This window comes from Symphalangus syndactylus, chromosome 23 (assembly GCF_028878055.3).
Source record: "Symphalangus syndactylus isolate Jambi chromosome 23, NHGRI_mSymSyn1-v2.1_pri, whole genome shotgun sequence".
NCBI lineage: Eukaryota > Metazoa > Chordata > Mammalia > Primates > Hylobatidae > Symphalangus > Symphalangus syndactylus.
Window position 1 is genome coordinate 44,070,689 of NC_072445.2, and position 7,928 is coordinate 44,078,616.

A 7,928-nucleotide genomic window follows, 5' to 3' on the forward strand; every position below is an offset into this window, starting at 1 on the left:
AATGGTGGATGCCCCTCCCTCAGCCTCGCTGCTGCTTCACAGTTCGATCTTGGACTGCTGTGGTAGCAGTGAGCAAGGCTCCGTGGGCATGGGACCCGCCAAGCCAGGCACGGGATATAATCTCCTGGTGTGCCATTTGCTAAGACTGTTGGAAAAGCGCAGTATTAGGGCGGGAGTGTCCCGATTTTCCAGGTACCATCTGTCATGGCTTCCCTTGGCTAGGAAAGGGAATTCCCCAACCCCTTGTGCTTCCTGGGTGAGGCGATGCCCCACCCTGCTTTGGCTCACACTCTGTGTGCTGCACCCATTGTCCAACAAGTCCCAGTGAGACGAACCCGGTACCTCAGTTGGAAATGCAGAAATCACCCGTCTTTTGCATCACTCACACTAGGAGCTGTAGACTGGAGCTGTTCCTATTTGGCCATCTTGGAACGAAGTTTTTTTTTGTTTGGTTTTTTTTTTTTAGACAGAGTCTTGCTCTGTTGCCCAGGCTGGAGTGCAGTGGCGCAATCTCAGCTCACTGCAAGCGATTCTCATGCCTCAACCTCCCAAGTAGCTGGGATTACAGGTGTGTGCCACCACGCCTAGCTATTTTTTTTTGTATTTTTAGTAGAGACAGGGTTTTACCATGTTGGTCAGGCTGGTCTTGAGCTCCTGACCTCAGGTATCCACCTGCCTCAGCTTCCCAAAGTGCTAGGATTACAGGCGTGAGCCAATGCGCCCGGCCCAGTGAGCATCTTTATGACCATTATTTTGAATTCTCCCTGTGGTAAATCATTTATCTCCATTTCTTTAGGGTCAATCTCTGGAGATTTGTCTTTTTCTTTTGTTTACAATGTATTTTTATATTTCTTTACTTTTCTTGACTCTGTATTGGTTTCCACACATTAAACAACCCCCTCTCCCAGTCTTCACAGCCTGGCCTAATATAGAAGAAACTCACCAGTCAGTCCAGCCATAGGTACTGAATGCTTCTCAAATTTTTTTTTTTTTTTTTTTTTTTTTTTGGACATGGAGTCTTGCTATGTTGCTCAGGCTGGAGTGCAGTGGCGCAATTTCGGCTCATTGCAACCTCTGGCTCCTGGGTTCAAGCAATTCTCCTGCCTCAGCCTCCCAAGTAGCTGGGACTACAGGTGCATGCCACCACACCTGGCTAACTTTTTTTGTATTTTAATAGAGACAGGGTTTCACCATGTTACCCAGGCTGGTCTTGAACTCCTGAGCTCAGGCAATCCACCTGCCTCAGCCTCCCAAGCCTCTCAAATCTTTATGGTCATACAGACTATCATCTTTGTTCTAGTGACCCCCAGAAGACTAGAGTATGCCAAGTCCCATTAATGTCCTGAAACAGTCAAAACAGGAGCCAGTCCCTCCTGTAGCAGCTGGAAAAGTTGGGATATTAGGTGTGTAGTCCAATCCTTTCTCTCCTCAAGTAGAAGCTGTGACCTGGAGTTTATCATCATTTGCTCAGCACTGAGCCAGGAAGGGTAGGTGGGGCAAATTCCTGCACTCTCAAAGTGGACACTTTTCAAACCATTGCTTTGCTCTCTGTCACCTCCTGGGGCCTAGCAAATGCTGGCAGATAACTCTGAGAGACAGGCAGTTTAGCTGGAGGCTTGTTTCTGTCTCTTGAGTGAGCCCCGGAAAGGAGCTGCAGGAGGTGCCCGCACACCTATTCAGGCTCCCAGAAGACTACTGATTGCCTGCCCTGTCACCTCCTAGATGCAGGCTGGTTAGAAGTTAGACCCTCAGGCAGCAGCTGGAAAAGTCTGGATGTTAGATGTGTAGTCTAACTCTTTCCATGGAAAAACTGGGAGCTGGGCATTATTGCCTGCTCTGTCTGCACTGAGCCAGAGGGAATAGCCTGTGGAAATATTCCCATACCCATTTAAAACCATCTTTTTGTTTTCTGTGGTTCCTGGGGACTTCAGAATGGTGAGCCTCATCATCTCTCAGAGCTAGGTGATTTAGGAGCTAGCCCCTCAAGTGCTAACTGTAAAAGTTAGGGGAGTAGATGTGTAATCCAAATTCTTTGCTCTTTATGGAGAAGTTGGGAGTTGGGAGTTCCCTACCAATTATAAGGCACTGTGCCCAGGGTTAGATTTATGGCACTAGTGTTTCTCAGCTGCAATGTGGTTATTATCTCAGTAGCCCACTAGGTAGGAGTCTCTTAACTAGTTTCTGGATTTCTCTCAAAGGGAATTAATTCATGTCTTGCTGTTTATTCTGTGTGTTTGTGGGAGGAAGGAAAGTTAGGAGCCTCCTATTCCACTGTCTTGCTGGTGTCCTGTTTGTTTTGTTTTCTAATTACCATTTGCCATGTATATGTGGGAATGATGTGTCAAAAAAATAACCTTTGGTTGGGCATGGTGGTTCATGCCTATAATCCCAGCACTTTGGGAGGCCGAGGCAGGCGGATCACTTGTGGACAGGAGTTCGAGACCAGCCTGGCCAACATGGCAAAACGATCCGTCTCTACTAAAAATACAAAAAAAATGCAAAATTAGCTGGGTGAGGTGGAGCACGTCTGTAATCCCAGGTACTTGAGAGGCTGAGGCAGGAGAATTGCTCGAACCCGGGAGGCCGAGGTTGCAGTGGACTGGAGATCGCACCACTGTATTCCAGCCTGGGTGACAGAGCAAGGCTCCATCTGGAAAAAAAAAAAAAAAAAAAAAAAGAAAGTGAACTTGGATTGATTGTAAATATGTATTGCAAACACAAGAACAATCACCAAAAAGGTTTAAAAATGGAAGTATAATTGATATGTTAAGAAAGGATAAAAATGGAATCTTACAAAATAAAACCAGAAAAGAGAGGAAAAAGTGGAAGACAAAAAAAAAAAAAGAAGAAGAAACAAAGGACAAGGACAATGAATAGAAAACAGTAACAAATATGGTAGATATCAATCCAGCTATATAATCACTTTAAATGTCAATGGTTTGAATATATCAATTAAAGTATAGAGAATTAGCTGGGCATGGTGGCATGTTCCTGAAGGCCCAGCAACTCAGGCAAGGCAGGGAGGGACTGAGGCAGGAGGATCTCCTGAGCGAGCCCAAGAGGTCGAGGCTGCAGTGAGCCATGACACTCACCCTGGGTGACAGAGTGAGACCCTGTCTCAAAAACAAAAACAGAAAAAGAGACTCAATCAGAAAACAAGATCCAACTATCTATATGTTGTCTACCAAAAATCCACTTTAAATTTAAGACATGTATAGATTGAAAGTAAAGTGATGGAGAAATATATAACATGTTAACACTAATCATAAGAAACTGCAGTAGCTAAATTGATATTAGACAAAGTTGACTTCAGATCAAAGATAAAGAGGAGCATTACATTACATTGTAGCATTATAATGATAGAAGTGTCAATTATCCCAGAAGACATACAAACCTTAATGTGTATGCACCTAACAAGAGAGTGTCAAAATATGAGGCTAAAACCAATAGAACTGCAATGAAAAATAGTGTATTAGAGATGGAGACTTCAACACCCATCTAACAGTAATTGACGGATCCAGCAGGCAGAAAATTAGTAAGGATATAGCAGAACTGCTCAGCACCATCATTCCACTGGATCTAATTGACATCTATAAACTATTTCATTCAAAACAAAATTCCATTCTCAAGCTCACATAAAATATTCATCAAGATAGACTACATTCTGGATCATAAAACACACTTTAACAAATTATAAGACTAGAAATCATACAAAATATGCCATCAGACCACAATAGAATTAACTGAGAAATCAATAACAGAAAGCTAGAAAACTTCAGAATACTTGCAGAATAAACAATACACTTCTAAATAACACACAGATTAGAGAAGAAGTTTTAAGAGAAATTTAAAATTTAAAAATAGCTCAAACTAAGTAAAAATTAAAATACAGCTTATAAATTTGTAGGATGCAGTGAAAGCAGTGCCTAGAGGGAAATTTATAGTACTGAATGCATATATTAGAAAAGAAAAGTCTAAAATCAGTAATTTAAGTTTCCACTTAGAACACTAGAAAAAGAAGAATACATTTCAACCCAAAGTAAGCAGAAGAAAAGAAATAAAAATTAGAGCAAAAGCCAATGAAATTGAAAAGAAGAAATAGAGAAAAATCAACAAAACCAAAAGCTAATTCTTTGAGAAGTTCAAAAAACTTGAAAAAACTCTAGCCAGGTTAACTAAGAGAAAAAGAAGACACAAATTACTAATATCAGAAATGAAAGAGGGGTCATCACTATTTATTCTATGGATATTAAAGGGATAGTAGAGAAATATGAGCAACTGTGCTCACGAATTTGATTACCTAGATGAAATGATCTAATTCTATGAAAGACACGATCTACCAAAACTCACACAAGGAGAAATAGGCCTATGTCTATTTAAAAATGGAATTAATAATATATCAGGCAATTAGAACAGGCCTGTAGCTATTTTAAAATGGAATTAATAATATCTTGCCCAAAGAGAAAAACCAGGCCCTGATGGATTCACTGGTGAATTCTACCAAACATTTAAGGAAGAAATTATACCAATTTTCTATATCCTCTTCCAGAAAATAGATGCACAGTAAATATTTCCTAACTCATTCTAGGAGGCCAACATTGCCCTAATACCAAAACCAGACACAGATGTTGCAAGAAATGAAAACAACAGACCAGTGTCTTTTATAACACAGATGCAAAAATTCTGAATAAAATATTAGCAAGTTGAATCCAACAATGTATAAAAAAAATTATATACTATAACCAAGTGGAATTTATTCCAGGTATATAAGGTTGATTCCACATCCAGAATCAATATATCACACCAATAGGCTAAAGAAGAAACATTATATAATCACATTAATAGATACAGAAAAGTATTTGACAAGTTTGAGATAATTATAATCTCTCAATTTTTTTATTTTTATTTTTTTTTTGAGACAGAGTGTCACTCTGTAACCCAGATTGTGATCGTGGCTTACTACAGCCTTCCCTTCCCAGTTCAAGTGACTCATGTGCCTCAGCCTCCTGAGTACCGGGGATTACAGGAATGCGCCACCCACGCCTAGCTAATTTTTGTATTTTTAGTAGAGATGGGGTTTCACTATGTTGGCCAGGCTGGTCTGAAACTCCTGGCCTCAAGTGATCCACTGGCCTTGGCCTTCCAAAGTATTGGGATTACAGGCGTGAGCCACTGCGCCTGGCCTCGTTTCATCTTAATCTTGATAAAAATTTATAATTTTTCTAGCAATGTAGACGAAATAGAACTGTGATTTATTATACATGATTTACATAAGTGAATGATCCATGTGTTTTTTTTCTTTTTCAAATTTTTATCCTTTCTTCACTCTGCATATACATCCCAGGATGCCTGTCCCCTCAGTGCTATGTTTATGTTATCAGTAGTTGGCAGAAGAGAGTGTCTTGGGTAAGGGTGTCCAATCATCATTCTTATCAGGCTAACTGTCCTGAAGAACTGTTGTTCTGTTGTTTGGGTTTTCTTGCTATGAATTTATACTTATCATTTTATTTACATTTGACTTTGTTGGTAGATAACATATAGAAAGAGAATGAACTCTTGATCTGCTTGACAGTTTTATATTTTGCTATAAATTAACAAAATGCCATTCTTATTACAATTTGACTTTTAGTGCAGCTTCCCTGTGAGCAAAGAATGTATAGACCTGCAACTCTAGTGTTGCAAACACCTTGACAATTTTATTTCACAATGAAAATTTATGGATTTGTAATCTACTTGGTATCTGTGTGTTGGTTAATGTACTCTTGAGAGATAGCCTCACTCAGTTTGTTGATAAAATCATATATCAGAGCTTATGAGAGAGAACCAGAAGTGACATCACTAAGGAAACTGCCTATGCAGCCATTGCCCTTCTCCAAGAGGCATCACCTCTGTCTCATTGAGCAACACCTGGAAATTTCTATCTCAAGAGAGTGCTATAAGGCATAAATGAGATGATTTACATAAAATGCCTGGAATAATATTTATTAAGTAACATTTTATTATTATTATTCATATATTTCCTTCCTTGTAAGCTAGCCATCTAAGCCTGTCAGAGATTGTATATTGAAGACAAAATGATAGCAAGGGAGTCCCATAACTCACGGCACTAGGTTTCAATAATGGAAAACATCAATCCCTAGAAAGAGATCTTCATGCAAGTAATACATGATTTTATTTCCATAATCTGAGAAATTTAGTTCGTTGGCAGTCATTTGTCTTACTCACTTAGCATTTTGTCTATGGGGAAGACAAAATTGTCTTTTCAGGTTAAACGTTTTATGTTTGTTTTGATACATTTTGTGTTGACTATATTCTCTGAGAAAAATATTTTTCCAAGTTTTTGTTTTTCCTGTGTATTGCCTAGGAAACTTTGGTGCATCCTTTGCTTATGAAATGAAATTTATTTCTTATTGAATGTCTTGAAAGTTCCTTAAATGTACTATTTGGATAACTTTAGAAAACAATATTTGAATCAAAAATGCATTTGTATCATTGGTCAGCTGTAGTGCAGTTGACTTTGAAATTTTCTGAATCTGGGCAATAAATATAGTTTCAAATATATATACAATGATAACTCGTCCTAGCCTATGTGCAGCTAGTTTTAAAATTTGGGTAAGAATAGAAACTTAGTGTATAAATTTTTAAATTTTCCTAAGTGATTCTTTTAAAAACTCATTCTAGTTAGAATGAGACAAGAGGGATCTCCATAGAGTGATGCATAATATCCAATTTTGGTGTGATGTTTAAAAATAAGGCAAAGATTTAAATTTCCAATAATAATTATAATGAAGAAGCATTTATATGGAGGCTCATTTTTAAAAACACTTTTACATTTATTTTCTAAATATAGTTTTATAGCAATTCTATAGGGGTAGGTATTATTTTTGTTGAAATAATGCATAGTCAAACAACAGTCTTTGATCACTTGTGTGATTAATAAAATGAGTATACATAAACAAAACAGTCAGCCTCTTGCAGAGTTTATATCTGAGAGACCCGGAAAAGTTATACCATCTAAAATGAAACATATCAGTGAGCACAACTGAATGTAATAGAGAGCAGGCGGCGTTTTCAATCTGGTGAGCAATGTTTTTCAATCTGGCACTTTCAGTCTGGTGAGAAAGAGAAATTAGCTTTTAGCCCTTTGGGTGACTGAGATGTCAAATTTATATTTTTTAAACTTCTTATGATTGAAAATTTTAAACATAAAAGTTGATATAATTAGGTAACAAACTCCCCTGTACTCAGTTTTGCCATCCTGTTTTCTCTGTTTCCCCACCACATTTTTTGTGGAGAGACGGTGAGGTAGAGGGAGTGTTTTAAAGTGAAATCCAGACATAACATTTCACTTTAAACTTCTCAGTTTGTATGTCTTAGAGATAAGGACTATTTTATTTTATTTATGTAGGCGCATACTGTTATCACATTCAGCAAATTTAGCAGTAATCCCTTACTATAAGTAGTGGCTTGGCCAAATAGTAAGTGGAAAACTGAATACAGGTTTTCTGGTTCCAGCTTTTGCTATTTGATTCTTTCATATACCATTTTAAGCAAAGAACAGTTTTTTCATTTTAAAAGAGTAAATGCTTTAAAGGGAGTATGGATTGAAGAGTTATGATTTTAATATATTGAAGAGTTATGATTTAATATATTATTGAGACTTCATAAATAAGGGAACGAGTAGGTGACTGCTGTAGACAGTGAATAGTTTGCTTGCTAAATATATTCGTGGTTTTCCTTTATTTCTCTTCTGACATCAGTAAAAATATATTTGCCCATCATCTTTGTTTTCCTGGGTCAATTCATAGCTCAGGAGAAAATAGCCGCTCTTCTCAATGAGGTCCTCACCAACCTTGAGACTTAAAGATATTGCCTTATCTGTTGTTTGTAAGTCTCAGCGCTGAGTTTCCATGAGCACATTATTGGCA